Source organism: Thermobia domestica, chromosome 18 (genome assembly GCF_964235325.1).
Source record: "Thermobia domestica chromosome 18, izTheDome1.hap1.1, whole genome shotgun sequence".
In the NCBI taxonomy this organism is placed as follows: domain Eukaryota; kingdom Metazoa; phylum Arthropoda; class Insecta; order Zygentoma; family Lepismatidae; genus Thermobia; species Thermobia domestica.
In genome coordinates this window covers 163,545,821-163,567,563 of record NC_137471.1, presented here as the reverse complement: position 1 = coordinate 163,567,563, position 21,743 = coordinate 163,545,821, and the positions used below count along the sequence as shown (strand labels likewise).

The 21,743-nt window shown below is 36.0% G+C and overlaps 1 long non-coding RNA gene across 2 annotated transcripts in view; it reads right to left on the bottom strand.

Annotated features, from left to right (window-relative positions):
* Positions 1 to 3,286: 3,286 nt before the first annotated feature.
* The window catches only part of LOC145676080 (uncharacterized), a 36,004-nt gene continuing 17,547 nt past the window's right edge, over positions 3,287 to 21,743 (bottom strand). The window contains exons 2-3 of one of the 2 annotated variants that reach the window (XR_014129276.1): positions 14,350 to 14,570; positions 3,287 to 3,854 (exon numbers count right to left, since the gene is read on the bottom strand). This is a non-coding gene — a long non-coding RNA (uncharacterized LOC145676080). Of the gene's footprint in view, positions 3,855 to 12,727; positions 14,571 to 21,743 lie in introns of both variants that reach the window. The other variant, XR_014129277.1, reaches the window with a different exon arrangement.

Genomic DNA, 21,743 nt, shown 5'->3' with positions numbered 1-21,743 from the left:
TTCCTTCGTTTATTGGAGTAGTACAAAATGGTATAAAATGGCATTTCTCGTTGGTACAAAATTGAATAGGTCATTCAAATTTATCTTTTCGTTTGTTTAAATAGTTAAAATGGTATATCTTTGCTTTTCTTCTGATTGGTACAAAAATAAAATAGACCACTGAAATTTGTTCCCTCTATTATTTGAATAGCACAAAAAGGTATAAAATGACCCTTCTTTGATTTTCTTCTGATTAATACAAAAATAAAATTTCGTTTATTTGGGTAGTACAAAATTATACAGAAATATTGAACTAGCTAAAACGGATCTTCTTCATTTTTTCTGGTTCATACAAAGATAAATACTCCATCCAAATTTGAGTAAAATGGTTCATGTTCGCTTTCTCAAATTTAGCCCTTCGTTTTGTTTAAAATAGTAAAACATAGCCTGGAAATGGCATTTCTCATTGGTATATTCCTTCGTTTATTTAAATAGTTAATATGGCATATCTTTGCTTGCTTTCTTGTTACTCCATCCAATTTAATTTTTGCGTTACAGAAATTCTGCGCTAGTTAAAATTGTGTTTCTTTGATTTCTTTCTCATTAATACAAAAGTAAATAAGCCACTCAAATTTATTCCTTCTTCACTTTTTTTTGCTTTGTACAAAAGTTGAATAGAACACACAAATTTACTAAATGAGGAACCGTTATCTCAATAAATGGTTTCATTTACGAGATTGATCTTTGACCTCGATGGTCATTATTTTGGAACTTGTAGTAGTTGATGACCAATTACTAAATGTGGCTCCGTTTTCGAGTTTTGACCTTTGACCTCGATGGCCATTATTTTGGAACTTGTAGTACCTGATGACCTCTTGCTAAATGTGAAAACACCATCTCAATATGTGTCTCCGTTTTCGAGTTATTAGGTTTTAAGTATGTTAACCTTTGACCTCGTTGGTCATTTTTTTTGGAACTTGTATTACCTGATGAGCAATTACTAGATTTGGAAACAGCACTTCAATATGTGGCTTAGTTGTCGAATTATTGGGTTTTAAGTATTTTGACCTTTGACCTCGATGGCCACTATTTTGGAACTTGTACTAGTTGATGACCTCTTGCTAAATGTGGAGACACCACTTCGATATTTGGCTCCGTTTTCGAGTTATTAGGTTTTAAGTATGTTGACCTTTGACCCCGACGATCATTACTTTGGAACTTGTAGTAGTTGGTGGTCGATTACTAAATGTGGAAACAGCATCTCAATACGTTGCTTCGTTTTTGAGTTATTAGGTTTTAAGTGTCATAGAAAGGGCGTATGCCACATAAACTATAGGACCCAGGTAAAAATAAGTATGATATTTGTAATCAGTATGTCCGAAAACCCCTATATACCGAGTTTCATTCAAATTGGTTAAAATTGTCATAGAAAGGACGTATGCCACATAAACTATAGGACCCAGGTAAAAATAAGTATGATATTCGTACTCAGCATGGTCGAAAACCCCCATATGCCGAGTTTCATCTAAATCGGTTCAAAGAGCGTATCGAATCGCTATGTTACATAGGTATTCATTGTCTTAAAATAGGGGTTGAAGAAAATCTTATGTAATTTCTGCTATGGTAAAATAGGGGTTGCAACGAGTACACCCCTTAAAATGTACTCATAAAAGGGAATGAATTTTATGTATTCTCTGGTTTGCTGTGTGTTCGTAGTCTCAGTGTAATTTCTGCTATGTTCAATTAGGGGTGGAGAAAATGAATACACCCCTGTGCTATGTCCGCTATGTTTCGTAGTCTCTGTTATGGTAAAATAAGGGTTGGAAAATATGCTCATAAAAGGGAATGAATACACCCCTAAAATGGAGGTTGTTGTGTTTATTATCTGCTCTGCTATGTTAAAAAAGGGGTTGGAAAATAAGCCATGTTCTTTTATTAGCTGTGCTATGTATTATCTGTTCTGCTGTGTGTTCTTAGTCTCAGTGTAATTTCTGCTATGTTAAAATAGGGGTTGGAAAATAAGCCATGCTCTTTTATTAGCTGTGCTATGTATTATCTGTTCTGCTGTGTGTTCGTAGGGGTTGGAAAACGAGTTCACCCCCTGCTATGTTAAAATAGGGGTTGGAAAAGGGAATGAATACACCCTTGTTATGTTAGGTACTCTTATGTGTTATCTGCTCTGCTGTGTGTTACGTAATGTTATGTGTTATCTTCTCTTCTATGTGTTCGTAATCTTATGTGTTATCTTCTATGTTAAAATAGGGGTTGAAAAATATGCTCATAAAAGGGAACGAGTTCACCCTTAAAATGGAGGTCATAAAAGGGAACGAATACAACCCCTAAAAAGTGCTCATAAAAGAGAACGAGTTCACCCCTAAAATGGAGGTCGTAAAAGACCATGGGCTCACGTTGTACGGTGGTCAATTCCCAGGGGGGGCTCGTAAAAGGGAACGAGTTCACCCCTTAAAATGTGCTCGTAAAAGAGAACGAATACACCCCCTTAAAAGTGCTCATAAAAGGGAATAAATTCACCCCTAAAATGGAGGTCGTAAAAGAACGTGGGCTCACGGTGTACGGTGGTCATTTTCCCAGGGGCTTGTGAGTTGTTCTAGTATGAGCTAGGTTGGCCCAGATCGATCATTTTTCTACTACTATCTCCACATACAAATAACTGAATTTTACCCATAAACGTAAGGAAAATGGAATAAATGCGAAAAATCTTGAGTTACAGTATACGCGCATTTTTTTTGCGCATGGGAGTACACGGTTAGAACCAAAACTTTTTTATTCAAAAGGCATTTACAATATCTTCATATAAATCTATAAACAATAAAAGGAACTTCAATTAAATATCTCAAACATGAATTGCATCTAAAAGGAACAAAAACCAAAGTACTTGATTCTTTTGTGCTCTCAATGCACCATATATGACATACAACAAAAACTCAAAATATTTATATGAAAAAACCCATATTGATATCTATATGGACAATTCGAGAGAGTTCTGTGTGTAGTTAATGATAGCCTGTGATATATATTTAGAATTTCACTCTCCTAAGAGTAGTGCGAATAAAATAAAGCCGTCTAACATGTTAAAGCTAGCTAAAGCAACAGCAGGATAGAATATGCATATCATGTAATGCTTCTGAACATTTATTTCACATTATATTTTTTCTCATCGTCTTACTTAGCCGACGGGATAGAAGCATAGAGGGATAATACTAAAAATGCAATACAATCAAATAAAATAATGCCATTTAAAAGGTCAAACTTCGAAGATTCAAAATAACATTTACATACATTTCGATAGACTATTTTTTTATTTCTATTTTTATTTTACAATCCAAACATATTTCACATAAAACGTTCAATTTCTATGGCCTCATCATTATCATCACCACTACCAAGTTGTAATTAATGTACAATAATATATTTTGCTATGAAGCCAAGAGTGCGAATCTGTTACACGCTAATATTTTTTCAATAAGCGTATTGTTTTACTCTGCGACTAGTTTAAATCAATTTCAGTCTATAAAGTTAGTACAATGTAAAGCTTTACAATTACTGTTTCTACTAATACAGACAACTCCTTCTTAAAACACGAAGATTTACTTTTCACATTCCAAATAATCACACAGCTACATTTGCTGTCCTCTTGTGAATAATTATTTATATCTCTACTAAGCCTCTCTCTCTCTGAGTTAACGATGGGCGTGAGTTTTATACACGGATACTCATAGTCACAGAGTAGAGGACACCGCATCCAATCTTCTTCCAACTTTCTTTTAAAGTACTCTTTTGAAAACTGCTGTCACGCATGTTATTGAGATACATGCAATACTGTCCATGGTATCCATTCCGAAATTCCCCACTGCCTGAAAAGAATGAAAAAGATATAATTCACATTTTGAGTACAAAAGTAATATGATACATAGAATTTCAAATTTTCAAAAAATTAAGTATTAGAAAATTGAATTTACTTTGCATTACATCACTTGAGATCTATTAAGCAATGTACTTCAGGCACTCCTGGAGCCACATATCAATGTTTATTCTACTACTACATTGATCACTAGAACATGGCTATGAGGGACAGGAAAACACAGCGGTACAGCACTTACCTCTGGTGCATAGGGTCCTTGGTTCCATCCCCGACCAAGTAACCTTGAAGTGGAGAACATCGTTTCCGTGGGTTTTCTCGGGGTACTCCCATTTCCTCCTATAGAAACGTTTTAGTGAGCGGTATAGTAGTAGAAAATGCACTGATAAAGAGCCAAGAGAAGACCTAAAATAAGTGTGAATTATTGTGAAATCTGGAGAGTTTCTTAGGAGGCAGACATACTGTAGTTTGGGTTTCAGCAGCATTGGATTTCAGTCGCCGTTTATTGCACTACAGAACAAAAGTGTGTATTATAGGTTGTAAGGCGTTGTTTACTTAGTGAATAATACGGCAAATTGCAAGAAAAGCTGTATCATATGCGTATGGAAATAACTGAATATTTTGTGGGGGAAGAGGCATGTCAACAACATAAAGTAGATATAAAAACGGTGAAAGTAAAGAGCCTTAGATACGCCTGAGTGCATAAATATGGTTTGATATGACTGGTGATTAATGTATTCGTAAGTACGGTCGCCAAACAAGAAATTGTAAATAAAACAGATATAAGCAATAAGAAGGCGGAAATGGAGCAGTTTTGAAAGCAAACCCTAACGCTACACGTCAATAAATGCCTTCTCTAAATTAAAGAGTACCAGACAGGATGGCTTGGTGGTATTATATTGCTTATGGATGCAGTTGAGGAGACGCAGAAGCTGACCGTTGATACTAATTTGTGGGCGGGAACCTTCTTGATGGTGTGGTAAAGGTGGTAATGAGAAAGATGAACATGAAGTCATTTGACGATATTTTTCCCTAGGATTTTGGTGAAGATTCGGTTGAGCTGTATCTTGATTTTAAAAAACAAAGAGAAATTTGGATGATTTCTAAGATTGAGCAGTATTGATGGACTTTGTCTTACATGTCGATAGTAGTGATGGGTAAAACGATTCATTTCGGAGAATCGATTCATTTACTTTGATTCACTAAAATGATTCGATCATTTAATTTGTTCATATGAATTGGTCGTCCGCGCATTCCTTTTGCGCAAGTGAATTGGTTGGGAATGATTCGCTAATTGAATCAGTTAGGTTTCCGCGCATCTCTTTTGCGCAACGAGTTATTCGATCATATGAATTGAGTGGGAATTATTCGATCATATGAATCGGTTGGGCTACTGCACTACTTTTATGCGCAACTTAATGAATTCCTTGTGAGGAAGTAGAACCTTGTGTATCATCTTTGCCATAAGACACGGCCAGCATTGCATTGGGGTGAGTGGAGTGGCTAGGAAACTCTTAAGCTACAGTGCAATTATAAAGTTTCAATGATGCTTGTTGCCATTGTTGTTATTTTTGCATCCTGCTTTCATATTAAAGCTTGAGAAAAACACTAAAACTGTTGCAATCTCCACATTTTTTTTCTGCCAACTTCAGTTTTTCGAGGTAATATTTTGTTGAAATATACTCTGTAAGATTTTCACGGGATATGAGCAGTTATTACAATTTATTTTCAACTTCTTATTGTCGTACATATTAATATGGGGAAAAATATAGAGCTCTGTATAGGCGACATTCATGCTTTTGGTTTTAAATACAGAAAGCATTATACAATGAGTCTGTAGTGTTATATTCATTTCTAGTGTGTATTATTTGCCCAGGTCATATAAACTTTGTAAAGTACACATCACGTTAATGGATTTCTTTTGTTGTAATTTAGAGTTACACCTTGTAGGGTAAAGGAGATGCGGATGATTAATTAAAGTAAATTGTTATCTCGCAGTCCATTCTATTCTACCCTAGGCGTCACCGTGGCTCACTGATAAAACTCTTGCCTCGTTTGCGCGGGGTCCCTGATTTGATCCACTGCTAAGTAAGTTTGTGGTGTAGATCATCATGCCCATGGGTTTTGTGGGGTAAACCCACTCCCCTTTCCTTCCATACTCTCATTCCAACTATTCTCTCATCGTCATTTACTTGCCTTAATCATTCGTTTTCCTTAGACTAATGGACAAAAACATAGAACGTTAAACTGGAAGATTTCTATTTTATTCTATTATATTCTAAAACATGTTCTATTTTATTCTTGACTGGAAAAGATACTGATCTTCGAGATAAAGAAAAAGAGGGAGTTCACACATGAACATATATTTAATACTATTGTGATAATTTTAAAAGATTTCGCTCGGGGAGACTATGAATAAACGGAAAATGAAATGAAATTTTAAAGTTCTACGTTCCTTGATTACCATCGTGTAGTCTAAATGAAACGATAATGATGAGAATCAATGAAATGGTGAAATGAAGGAAGTGAGAGAAAACAAGAGAACCCCGAGAAAATCCACACATATGGTGTTTGTCCACCATAAATCCCACTTCGCGCAAATAGAAAAAAAGGGACCCCATCCACTAGAAGTGAACGCTTTACCACTGAGCCACTACATCTTCAATAAGCAAGAGATGAACCTATAATTGCGAAAATACTGGTAATCCCAATTGAATCAAATCTGAGAAATGCTCCGGGAGAAATTTCTTGGCCTGGCGGATTTTCTCCCCGGCCACCCCTGTTATCATCAATGTTTGTCTACATTTCGAAGAGAAAACCGTTAGTTAGTTAAATTTCAGTTGATTTTCAGTTTAACGTCCAGTTCAGCAGCGAGGCTATATGAGGCGTGGACCTACTGATTAATATGAAACCTGAACCATGTGAGCTTCCACCGGGAATCTATCCCGGGTCTCCAACATCTTGTTTACATGGAAGCTCAGAAAACTATTTGTGTCTTCATGTATGTTTCAATAGAAGTAAAGTGAAAAGTAGGTACCACTAAGCTTCGTTCCATGTGCACAAGTGTTTTTACTGTAATATGCAATACACTATCTTCCAGAAAAAATCTTTATTAGGGATGCGTTCGAGTCGAGTCGAGACAGAATTTTTCTGACAAAATTTTAGTCGAGACACAGCTCTTCCAATAGAAAAATATATATTTTTCGAGTCGAGACATCACTTTTACAGCACATTTTCGAGTAGAGACAGTTTCAAATCTTGTCTCGTGCGCATTCCTAATCTTTATTCGTCTCTCTTCATATACATTTTAAAAATCAATTATGTACAGTGCGAATAATTAACAGTGCACTTTTTCTGTGTAAGTACTGTATTTACATTGAATACAATATAGTACTTTGAGTTGATTATAAAATATTAAAATTGACCTTTTGGCTACTGCAGTTGAAAGTGATGAAAATAATGTTATCCAATGCACGTACAGTACCTTAATAAAATGGATAAATGCTCATCAAGAGTATGTTGAAATTAACTACGAAATCGTATTACATCTAATTAAGTAACACTGCCAGTACTTCACGACAAGAAGCAAGCAACAAGAAAGTTTATTCTGAAAGTAATCTAACAACGCGGCTTCCTTTCTTCCTAGGAAACAACCCTACCACGCGGAAAGAAAAAATCGCACGCATCTACAAAAGCAGGAAGAAAAGACGCGCGTTTGGTTTTCTTTTTTTTACACTCCCCGTGAACTAGAAGCGCATTTGCAGAAGCAACCTCACCAATTGTCTCACACAAGCTGGCCGTTTGTGATTCTTAATTCATTTCGATCACGGCAAACAATTCAGTGAGAAGTACAAATGATTCATTAGAAGAATCGATTCATTTGTGAAAAGAATCATAATCCATTTGATTCACGCCATGATTCGTTCATAATGATCGAATCGTTCATGATCGACACAACACTAGTCGATAGATGTAATTGATTTCAGGGTCATTATAACATTTATGATAGATGACATTAGTGATTTGCGTAGTAGACATGAAGGTAGTGAGTGCTTTGTGAGTAGATATGTTGTTATGATGATGAATATGAATATGTGGTTGAAGATGAATATGTGGTGAATTGAAGTTGAAATGGTCTACAGGATGATAATAAAATGCTAAGTGAATGATAGAGGTGTGAAAATCTCCTATAATTAGGAAGCAAATGTTTTAGCTTCTTCTTGGTCTCTGTGCAATTCCTGATCGTGATGTATAAGAGGATGAAAGGTTTGGGCAAATTTACCAGCTAATGCGTTAAAACGCATGTAATATTGCGAAGGGTGTGATATAGCAGAAATTGTGTTTCAAATTTTAATCCATTGTCGTAATTTGTATACTTAAAGATAATTAAACACTGTTCGGTGGAGAGCTCTATGATGCTAAAAAGCTTCGTGGTTGCCAGTGCAAACATATTCTGTATAGATTTGACGTGAGTGTTTAACTAGACGAAAGTAGCGCGGAGGAATTTTAGGATGATGAGGTGATATATATGCGGTTTGAGAGATGAACTGCTCAATTGCGAGTTAAATGATTGGTGGTAAAAAATAGAGTGGATTAACCCTTAGAAAACCAGGCCTACAATGTTAGGTAAAGTGGGTTATTTTGACAATTCCTGCTTCTTGTAAAAACACACACACACACACACACATATATATATATCAAGTTTCATTCAGAGAATTAAAATTTCTAACGTACAATGAAAAGGGCAATGTGCCTGATCGTTCTTTATATTACAGTACATATTATACGCAGTATACACTGTCAGTGACGGCTCGTGATTCAAACAATTTTTTGAATTATAGTACGGTAACATTAGAAATTTATACATAGAAATACGCTAGGAATAAATTCCTAATAATGTCTTTGTTAGGAACAAATTCTGTCACAGATTGTATTATGATTACACCTGAGAGTCCTTGCAGAGCAGTTTGCTGGTACTGTGCTCTTTGGAAGCAAGCGTGTGACAGATTACATACTTTTGAGGAGTAAAGAATCACGTGTTTTGCGGAATGGTTAACGCAGGAATACCTAAAACATTAGCCCACTACCTCTCTTTGATATTGTAGCATTTCTTTATAAAACATCATCTGGGCCAAATTGACCCAGTCTTGGTATTGGAAGGATTAAATACATTTTCAGTAAAAGGAGGATAGTCGCTGACATTGTAGGAGTTCAGTAAGTTTAGTAGCGATCTACATTCCAGAGGATCTAGAATGTAGATGAAAATACTGTGGGCGAGAGATCATGTGATCACTATGTCAGGAGTAGTGTTAGATCAGGAACGGATTGATTTTGGTAATGGGTGAATGAAGCCTGTAGTGGAGGCAGTGATAAAATGGTTTAAAGCAATTTCTCTCGGTCTTAGCGGCTATGGATGTATAAACACAGTAAGTATAAACACAGTAAGAGCAGATATTTTCCCAAAAGAGCTGTAAGTGAATTTGCCTAAGTAACGCTTAATGATGTGTGGAGACTGCTGCATAATTGAAACGTGAATTTCGCTATGCGTAATATACTGCTATTAGGAGAAATCCTGGTTTAATTCCATCTAGTTAAAAAATATTTTATTTTGAGTGCCGGTATTTAAGCAATAAGATAGTCACATAGTTTTCGGACTTAATTTTAACAAGAGAGATATTTCTTCAATAAAAACGTACAATTTCGCTTAAAGCGTATCCACTGTCTGGTGTTTGTATCTAATATTCTAAATATAATACAAATTTAAAATCCAAGTTCACATTTTATCAGACAAAAATGTTCCTGGGTCCAGGATGCAAAATGTTACCATTCATGAAAATTTTAATCACCTTACCAGTATACGGTTAAGAACGATGAATCTCGTGAGGGTAAAGTGTACTGACAGAGCGTAATCCTTAGGGACAAGGGGTATGCTGATAGCGATTTGGTGTGGGGTCTAAAGTGAGGTACTATATATTGCATGAATAAAGGGTGCTGAGTTTGGAAGCGTTTGTTGATATAGGTGAGATTTACTTTTTCGATATAGTACTGTAATATGGGCAAGTTATGCATTGGTATAGCTCCAGAGTGGGACAAGTAATCGGACAAGGAAAGCTATGTGGAAAACTTTTGGTTAGAGGGTAAACAGTCTTTGATAGATTTTGGATAATGCGGCTATCCACACTGTAAATTTGTATGTTAAGTTTGGCAGTAACAAATCTTTGTATGTACTTAGGATCGTCTATGCATAAAGTTCAAAAAGACGGCATCAAACCGCAGAAAAGTTAAAGTTCGAGCTACTGCTTCGGGAAAAATATTTGTGCCATCTCTGTGCTTTATCACTTCCATTGTGAACCCAGTAGTAAGGATACGGCTAGAGTCTGCGTTTGACAGTTCGAGATGCAGTGAAATATCGTTATCATTTATTGGTAGAGAACACTCAATTAAAATAAATTACAATGTTCAACTCAGATAGCAAGAAAAGAGTGAGAGTGACTTGGACAACGTGATCCCACGCTAGGGAAGTGTCCCAAATCAGATGCTTTATATTCTGCATTTAATGTGGTGATTTAAGGGCAGTGAACAAAAAACCACCTTTAAACTATACTACCAAAATGTACAAAGCATTACAAATAATTTTAAAGGCTATGACGTAAATATGGCTGTTTAGTGGTGAGCGAAACATGTCTGAAAATATCGATAAAGAACAGTGGAATGTCGTTTCTCAACCAATTCTCTACATAGAAAAACGACCGCAAGACCATAGAGGCGGATTGATTGTAGTATTAAAATTAAAGGGGTAGCAGGGCACAGAATGTTCTCGTACGTAAGTGTGAAACTATTTGAGCAGAAGTAAGTCTGCCCAAAAACAATCTTCGTCGGGTGTTTCTATAGGAAAACTGCTCAAAGTTTACTTGAAAGATGCCACGAATCATTTCCAGATGTTGTCAGAAGGTGACAAAGTTGTTCATTTTGGTGACTATAACTTGGGCTTAGATATGGATCTACAGTAAACATGGGATAACATCATTTTGTCGACTATTCTACTCAAGCACTCAATTTGAGATAGTACAATTTTGATAGCACGCGTAAAAATAACAGCTTAGATTATTACATCTCTATTCCTCCAACAGAATGCGTCATCTTATATAAACTCTCCCCTCGTGTGAGATTATTGTCCTTTGTGGATTATCATTTACTTTTCAATATGTAAACCTTGAGTAAATGCCTTGCTACGCTCTTTGCATATCTTTGGTGTTTGACTTGTGTTCAACTACATTGCAAGGTATGAGCGTAGACTATATCGTCTTTCACACCTCTTACGTGTGAGGTTTTGGTCCTGTGTTGGATCAGCATGTATGAACGTTGAATAAATTCCATTCCGGAATTTTTGTAAGTGTGAGATTTTGCTTCTGTGTGGATTGGCATGTGTGTAGCCAATTTCGAACGTCAATTAAATGGCTTACCACACACTTGGCATGTGTGATGTTTTACTCCTGTTTGGATTAACATGTGTGCAGCCAAACTTCAACGTATATTAAATGGTACCACACTCTTGGTATATGCGATGTTTTTCTCCTGTGTGGATTAAGATGCTTCAGACAAATTTAACGCAGAATAAATCCCATACCATGTAACTGTACCAAATTTTTGCTTAGCAAATTCTGCATTAGTGCATTATGTGACGTTCATCTGAATTTGTACAATTAGTCTGTTATATGTTTCTCATTGATTGTGCTGCCGCCTGGTGGTGCTAAAAGACAGTGTAGAAGAAAAGGAAAAGGAAAGGAGAGAGAGTTTGAGACGCATTAGTCGGTTTTCGATGTAAGTGTGTGTGTGCAAACGATGAGTCGACAAAAATTCTAAAACAAAGTCAAGCCTAGACCCTAATGTACTTTGAAAATATATAGATATTATTAAACTTTTAAAAGAAACATCAATATTCGCAAAACTGTGTAAACTATCAGTAAAAATAGTGTTGCTGATATGGATGTTTTAATGGTTTTTACGTAAGTCGTTGTCAAAGTAAATCAGCCCCAAGTAATATTTTATAACGACAGGGGGACGTGAACGAGATTACGTGTGAAACAAAGGACTTCGCAAGGTGCACTTAAGGTAATGGACTCCTGATTACCGACTAATGAGAAAAATGTCTGAATAAGTCATTTTCTCCAACAGTAGCTGCAACATAATGCTGTCATCACGTCAGCCAAGAAAGACAGTTTCGTAAACTCTTAAAATTGGAAGAAAGGAAGATTTCTACAAGAAGATTATTTCGGATTCTTAGTGTATATACTTAAAATGTGATCACAAAAGCAGGCGCGCCATGACGAACTAAAACTGTTCTTGTGAATAATTTTAAAGCGTATCTACGAATTGCTACGTAATTGGGGCAACATATCCAAAATACTCAATATGTTACAGGTATGTTTAACTATTGAAAATAAACGGCACTCTAACGTTTAGTTTTGTTTGTTTTCTTTTCTAGATCGTATGACGAAGTAAGAACATGGTTGTTATGTTACTTGTGAGCAATCTATGAAAGTGGGTGATGTTCTCATCTATTTTTCATAACACGCCTTAGGTCTTCGCCCAGGTGATTCCGTTCGAATCTGGACCATTACGGTGAGGTGTATCGCGCCTTCCTTAAACCATTGTCGTGGGGTCGAACTTTCTGAATCCACAAATAAAATAGTGCAAAGCTATATTATTTGAGGGCGAAGAGTAGGGAGTTCTCCGCGGTGGCCGGTTAAGGTTGGTGCGTACCGGGCAGCACTATGCTGTACCGTAATAACCACACTATTAGCATGTGAGGCGTTTTAATCCTGTGTGGTTTAACATTTTTAGTCAAACGGCGATTAAGTGACTCACCAGACACTTGCCATGTGCGATGTTTTTCTCATCTATGGATTAACATGTGTAGCCAACGTAGATTAAATGCATAACCACACTCTTGGCATGTGTGAGATAACTCTTGTTTGTGGATTAACATGTGTGTAATCAAATTTGAACGACGTTTATCCCAACCACACTCTTGGCATGTGAAAGTTTTTTCTTCGGTGTGGATAAACACATGTGTAGCAGAAATTGAACGTCCATTAAATACCTTTTCACACATGCCAAGTCTGACATTTTTTCCTTTGTGAATTATCATGTGTGTATCCAAATTTGAACGTTGATTAAATTTGTACCAGACTGTTGGCATATGTGAGCTTTTCCTCTTGTGTATTAACATGTGTGTAGCCAGCGTTGAACTTCGACTAAACGTCAACCACACTTAGCATACGTGAGCTCATTTTCCTGTATTGATTAACATATGTGCAGCCAAACTTAAACGATATTTAAATCCGTTAACCCCACTCTCAGAATACGTGAGCTTTTTCTCCCTTACCGATTAACATATGTGCAACCAAACTTGAACGATATTTAAATCCGTCACAACACTGTTAGCACGTGTGATATATTGCTCCTGTGTGGATTAACATGTTTGTAGCCAAACTTGGACGTCGATTGAATGCCTACCATAAACTTGGCATGTTTAATCTTTTTCTTTTGTATGGACTATCATATGTGTAACAGAATTTGAATGTAGTCTAAATCCTTTACCACACTCTTGGCACGGGTGTCTTTTTCTCGTGTGTGGATTAACATATCTGTAGTCAAACTTGAAATTTGTTTAAATGCTTCTCCACACTCTTGGCACGTGTGAGATTTTTCTTATTTATGGTTTAACATGTGTTTAGCCAAATTTGAACGTTGATTAAATGCCTTACCACACTCTCGGCACGTGTGAGGAATTTCACCTGTGTGGATTATTATGTGTGTAGCCAAATGTGAACGCCGATTAAATGCCCTACCACACTGATGACATATGTAATCTTTTTCTCCTGTGTGGATTAACATGTGTGTAGCCAAATTTGAACGACGATTAAATGCCTTACCACACTCTTGGGACGTGTGAGACTTTTGTCCTGTGTGGATTAACATGTGTGTAGCCAAACTAGAAGGTTGATTAAATGCCTTACCACACTTTTGGCATGTGTGAGGCTTTTGGCCTGTGTGGATTAACATGTGAGTATCCAACCTTGAGCGATGAGTAAATGCCTTACCACATTCTTGGCACGTGTGAGCGTTTTCTCCTGTGTGGATTGTCATGTGTGTGCCCAACTTAAGACGTTCATTAAATGCCTTACCACAATCTTGGTACGTGTGAGGATTTTCTCCTGTGTGGATTAACATGTGTGTAGCCAACCTTGAACGTCGATTAAATGCCCTACCACACTCTTGGCATGTGTGATGTATTTCTCGTTTGTGGATTAACTTTTGTGTAACCAAATTTGAACGTCGATTAAATGTCTTTCTACAATTTTGGCATGTGTGTAGTTTTCCTCCTGTATCAATTACCATGTGCGTAGCCAAACTTGAACATACTCTAAATTCCTTTCTACATACTCCACATATGTGAGATTTTTCATCTGTATGCACTAACTCACCAATTGACATAGTTGAACTTTGACTAAAGCGTTTATCACTCTTTTGGTACGTATGACGCTTTTCACTTTCCTGTGTCACCATATTTCTTGTCGAACGTGATCGATGAAATCCTTTCCCAAACTGCGTCGAAGTATCAGATTCCTCATAAGAATGACAAATGGCTTCATTTAATGTAGTAAATGTATCCCCGTCCCCGTGGAAACCTAAGATGTTATCGCGCCTGTAAGAAATTCAACAAACAAGGAAATGTGAATGGAAATAATGATTAAGTAGCAACAAAAAGTGTAATCATTCACTATATTAATGATAAATTTACGCTTAAATTGTTTTTTTTTTCTACATTAAATATTGTTGAAAACTGAAATGGACTACCACTGAAAAGTCACCATATCATTATTGTCTCAAAATAAGGGGCTGAAGTTTGTTTCACTATATCATATTGAACTATCACTTATATCGTGCCGGTATTAAGTCTATGACCAGGTATTGTCGGCTGCCTTGACACAAATGCACAGTATGAGAATTAAATCTGTCTTATCTGTAGTTTCGTGTGGAGAAAAAACAAACTTGCGATCCAAAGGTTTAAGAACAACTCAACGTATTAATAGAAACTGTAGCGAAGAACAATCATTTATATCATCATAAGGGAAACACGAAAGGCGTTTTGAAACGAATTAAAAAATTACACACGACTTTCCAAGCTGAGGCAGAGAAACTTAAAGTAACAAGACTAAAGACGAATCATTTAAAGCGTTGTGATCGTGGTTCAGTGGTATAGGCGCTTAACCAGTATTCTCGAGGTTCTTCGATAGAATACACGTCAAGCATTTTTTTGTTTTAGAAATTTTGATGGAGATAGATCGGCAAAAACACACGCTTCATTTCATTCAAATATTTGAATACTCGTTTGCTTCAACACCTGAACTATCAAATTTTCAGGAACAATATTAGTAACAATAACAATTATCTCGAAGAATATTTAAAAATTAAAAACTTATTATCGCTCAGGTCGTACCATTACAAGCAGAGACGTGATATTAGGCAAAAAAAAAAAAATCGGTTTTGTGTAATGTTGCCCATCAAAAGACGAATTTCTCATCTCGATTCTAAAACAAACGAAACAAAATCGGGATGAAACATTTTAATTCGAGACGGGACAAGGTTACCTCACACTATCGTCATGTTTTGGAGATGCGAATCGAGACGAGACGAACCTGTCGTAAACATTTTTCATCTTACCTCGATTCTCGAAATAGTGTATGCTACACTTTAAGCAACAATTGCTCTGTAGACTGAATCTTATATGTTACTTTGTTAGTTTGTATTTCAGAGCTCACTGAATTATGGTCTGTGCATATATCTTTGTAGCAAAGCTTTTATAATTACATTTGCAAACTTCACAAGTTAGTTTATTACAAGCTTTAGTGTTCAATTATACTCAGTACTTTTTCTACGGATATTTTCCTGAAAACGTACAGTAGAATATATTCTACACGAAATATTAGCGGAAATATTTCTTTTAAATTTGAGTAGCTGTAGAGGTGTCTCATGAAGGTACGGAACCCTTTTCCCGAAACCCCTTCGACATCTTCTGTTGCTTAGCCGGCATAACCATTACTTAAAAACAAAGTTTCTTACGGCTTTTGTGAGTTCAGAATCCCTACTTTCTACACGAAATTTACCTTGAAACTTTCCATTATAACATTTAACTAGTTGTAGGGAAACTTTCCTTTATAACATTTAGCTAGTTGTATGGAAACTTTACGTTATAACATGTAGCTAGTTGCAGGAACGTATCGAGAGGGTATGTGCTGTTGGTCCTGACACTTCTCTCCAATCCCGACTATTTTGTACCTTATGGCTTACGCTACGGGCGATTTTACAGGCTTTAATACAATGTGTCCTCATACGGAATTTGTTACCTGTATTATTATTATATTATTACTGAATATTTGAGGCCTCAATATTACGTCCTGTCGTAGCAAAGCTGGGATAAACGCAATAAACATGTGAGAAATCTTTGGAGAAAGACGAAAATCAATGTGAAGGTTACGATTATATTTACAAGAATCTAACAACTACCAAAAAACACGATATCAACCACATGACGACCGTTTTCTGGATTAAATTATAGTAATCTTCCTACAACTGCTTTTACAATATCATTAGTTATACAGCCCTAATAGCATGTTGGTTTGCAGCAAGTCTTTCATTATATTTGATTTTAACTTGCTAGACTTTTCGTGCACTGTACACCTGCTGCAGGCTTTTTGAAAGAGTTACCCGCAAATGTCGTAATTTGATTTTCACTTGCTAGATTTTACTTGCCGCGGAGGCTTGCTTGAACTTTGTAGCAAGTGTATCAGTTCTAGTTTCTACCAATAGGTGTCACAAAAGTCTAATCTTAAAAATCTCCCCGCCAGGTCGCCATTTGTACAGGTGCTAAGTGTAGGTAATTAAGATAATTAAGAGAAGAAGTGGATAATTAACCCTACAACCACACCGTGCTTTTATTAGGACATGTATCACACCGTGGGGTCATATACGACCCCAGTCTCGAGAGTCGTTTTATTAGACTAGATACGGTTATATTATCTTAGATTAGATAATATTATGTTAGGTTAACTTAGGGTAGATAATGTGTGGTTTGTTAGATTATATATGTTTATGTAGGTTATGTATATATGTTAGATTATATCTATATGTATTAAATTAGGTTGAGTAAGGTTAAATGTGTTGAGGTTATGTTAGGTTTATTAGGTTATATAATCTTATACATTTCACGTATCACATTTTATATATGTTGACATAATTCGTTCCTTTACCGATTATGCAATTAGTCTAAAATACACAAGTTCTACATTATAACAATAGTAAGAAAGGAATTGTAAGCTGTGAATCTCTTCTTTCTTTTCCAACATACGGTTTTGCTGCACACATATACGATGTTTTGGCGTCACACATTATAATAACTTTTTTCCCATATTTATCGGGCTGGCTGGGAATGTACATTTTCAAAGGGCATCTACCCCTGAACCCCAATAATTGTTCACCTATCGTGACATATTCTGAAGGAGTATAATATTCAGAGCAGTGACGCACAAAGATATCCCACTTCACGGATGGCAGCGAATTTGTCTACAGATTTCCTTTGGTCCCTTGTAGCTTTATCGTCAAAGCGCAAGCAGTTTATAAGAAATTCAAATCTATTTCATGACATAGTGCTCCTAAATGCAGGTGGACCAAACGCTTCAGACCACATATCACTTACTGTCAGGTGAGAATTTTTTAGAACACCGGCTAGATAAAGCAAACCAAATAAGACACACAATTCAATTTTGTCAGTGGGGGATAGATAACTCTGATCTGATTTGAAGACACATTTTTGTCTTTCTATTTCTTCATTGGTAAAAATCACAATTGTGCTCAAAATGTCATCTGGAGAAAACAGTAGCCAAATGTCCTTTGCATCGGTTCTTTGCTTCGCTTCCTTCTTGGGCCCTGGGAGATGAATAACAATGTTTTGTTTTTCAACGTTCTAGTGGATTTTTGGTGGAAGGGTTTAGTGTACCACTTACTGCCATTCTTCCCATAAATGACTTTACGTCGTAACAAGTGGGCAACATCTTCGTTATCAACATCAGCTTCAAATTCATCCTCCGATTGATCATCCTGCTCCTCATTATCCTCATTTTCACATAACAGTTCATCAGCATAGGATAGATCATAATCTGATTCTTCTAAAATGCGTACAATATCTTCCTGGTTAGAAAACTTCCTTGATGCCGCCATTCGTAAAAAAATCGCCCACTAGAAAATGATTTGTTATATGGCTATTCAAAACAAACTATGTTTCATTAATCACACCGTGTGGTCATATATGACCCGAGCACTCAAAATAACACAGAACTTCCCGCAACAACACAACAATGCAACTTGCAGTGTCAACAGCATGCTTCGAACTGAAGCTAGACGAAGTGTTGTGTTTCCGTCTCACAACGACGCTGGCGCAGAACGCATTTTATATGCACTGGGGTCACCGGTGACCCCACGGTGTGATTGTAGGGTTAAGATAGTTACGTAAGTATCCAGATATAGAGATAATTTATATTTTAAACGTGTATTGTTTGACTAAGTTCTTGAGAAAAATATACTGAGTGTATGTTCGTATACAGTAAATATTCGGTTTGCAAATAGCATTCAAAATTAATCAGTTTCTATAGCAGAATATGTCTTTATATGCGTAAACACAAACACATATATCTTAATTATCTGATATGAGCCGTAATTCCTACTAAAAAAAAGATCAAAATAACTTATCACTGGTCAATCTCTATCATTACTCGATGTTACTATATATTGAATAATAAAACCAATGTAAAAATATGTTTTATAACATTGTTTACAATGTGACTTATGTATTTAATATGTACTCGAACTCATGTTTAAATACTGTGCTACTGCAAGTGAAGATTTACTGTGAAGTTTACTTGCATTATACCCTTGTGTACATTGATAGTTAATTGAATACTTATTTAATTGTAGCTTTTTGATCCTGATTTCCACTCCATTAAAATCGAGAACGGGGGAGAGATACCGATGGTAATTGCAAATAAAGGCTTAACTTTAATTATTCACCTCCACTGTCAAACCTAGAAAAAAAAATCGAAATACTTAATTCACAGAGTACTATTACCTTTTAGATGTATCCCTGCTCTATCAAACCTACGAAAAAGTTCAATAGCCTACTTAATTCACCAGTGGCGGCTGGTACTATATGTTGCATGGTTGTGCCACCGGATATTTTTTTAATACTAAAGATATTAGGTATTAAAAAGGTATTAGGTATTAGATATTATATTTTTCGGTATTAAAGTAGTGTATCAGTAAAAAATAAATCTTTGCTCTTGGGCGCAAGACAGTATTGATGCATTTCTAAAAAATTGAATTAAAAAACTGAAAGAAAGAGAGAGATTTACATTTCCAGTTGGAGCGAGAGTTGCCACTGGAAGCAGTAACGTTGAGCATATAGCGGCGAGCGCCTATCTCTTAACATTAGGAGCCTGTTTGCCGTTGCAGCTCGTTGCGCAACTGGTGTATCGTCAGCTTCTGTAATAGTTACGAATTCCTCCGCTTGGCAGCACCTGACACAATTGATAGGGTAACATACAGACGCTTGGAAGAATTAAGTTATTCACAAAACACTCATAAAGAATAAATACGCATCTAGTGGTAGTATTGGTTCTTTCTTTCTTAATATCCGGGGAGTTTTGCCCTCCCGAAGTTGGGTGGTTGTGGTCCTAAGTATTCATTATGATTAAAAAGGGGAATTATCAAAATATAAAATAATTCTGTATTTTAATTTTGTGCTTGTATCGGTGCAGTTTTTAAGAATGTTTACTGCCTCAAGAACTGTCCTTATCGGTTCTCTTTCAAGCAAGATGTTTTCCTTTTTTTCTGGGGGGGGGGGGGTATTGTCATATTACCAGCCATGAAATCAAGAAATCCCAACATGGAACACTAGGAAGTGTGTATAAATATAGTAAACGGGACTTAATACTGTATTTATGATATTTCTTCCCACTCCACCCAGTTAAGTAATTTGTAATTAATTTCTCATCAATACTTTTTATGGCCATATACTAAAGAAGATGATGGGAATGAATGAAATGTTGGAATGAAGAAAGTGGGAGGAAACACACATATACGGTGTTCGTCCAACACGAAGCCCACTAGACGCGACCTGGGATAGAACCAGGGGCCGCAAGTAATTTACAATATAGGAAATAATTTGTGACACTGAAAGAATAATTATCTTACTATGCACAGAAGTATACTTATTATTTTTGTTTAAGAGGTTGCTTGATTTTGTTCTCACAAAATTTGTCCAATTTATAACATCGTTACAGTTTAGAACAGAAATAAAGAAGACACAATACCGTTAATCAAATATACATATAATATAATGTACAGACTGAATGGTAAACCAAATCAAATCAAATAAACATTGATAATAGCAGAAATATCTAGTCCTTGCAATCGCAATTCGTTCTTTTTTTCTACTTTGCGAAATATACCCACCATTCCCAATAGAGAAATTCCTATATTCAAGATATTTTCAGCATCAAATTCAGTGATTTCGAATTCACGGTTAATTCCCATCGATCGAAAACTAACAAATCTTTCCAAATATTAATATTTAGTAAACCATGTCTCGAAGGAGAAAAAGTCCTATCATTGGTCTAATTCCTAGCTCTGTGTCTTTCATGCACATGATCCCATGTTCGATTTCCTGCGGAAAGCATAAAAAATTAATCTCAAATCATTCACTTTCAATAATCATCTGTCTTCTTTAGCCTAATTTGTTGGAATGTTAAACTATTTTTTAATTATTATCTTCGAAGGAAAACATCTTAGGTTTCATGTTTCTTTATAGTAAAAGAGCAGACAAAAATACGTGGTTACTGAAAATGGACTTTTTGTCCCTTATATTCATACAAAGAAATGCTAACAAAATGCGTATTGTCGGAGAGACGTATTTCCGTACCCTAAAGAAAATAAAGCGGAAAATATTTGCGGTAGCGATGTTTTTTATTCAGAAAAACTTGGCGAGGAGCATTTCAGATTTCAATGAAGTCATATAAAAATTTGAAGTTCGAAAAGAACGAAGAAAGACCTTTTATTTTAAAATAACGCATAGTTCATTTAATTAAATAATTTTTGTTTAACTGCTTGCTTGAATATATGCAATTTCCTTGCTTTTTCTTCTTTTGGGTTAACGCCATCATTCAAGGCTTACAGCACATACTATATATTCAATTTATCTCTTGTTCAATAACACCAGTGTAGAAGTTTTGTACCTGGGTATATAAATATTTTATGAACGTACATTTATAGTGGTTGTTTCAAATAAAGAAAATAGCTTATAGCTATATTAAATCAATATTAGAGAATACACTTCAATCAATAAATATACAAATATAGCTTAAAAGGACTTTCCTCTTCATATTTCCTGAATATTTTTTTGGATAAATCTCAAGAACGCTGTGGGAGGGAAATACTTGCGCGCATCTACATACCTTCGATATTGCAACCGGTGCTTCTACAGACTACGAACCGCTACTGTAATTCACACAGTATTGCCGAGCGAACGAAGGTGGGTTAGTAGCCCCGCAACGCTCGTTGTGTTCTTGAAATTCATTACCGTGGTAGTAGTAGTGGTAGTACTAGTAGTAGTAGCAGTAGTAAGAACTCGAAATTACCATTCCTTACGTCATTTCTCAAACAAATTTTGCAGATGTCTTGTCAAAACGGAGGGGATTAACTAAAGTTAATCCAAAATAATGGAGAAGTCTAGGTACGCCCCTCCAGTTTCGCTGTGCAAAAAGCTGCA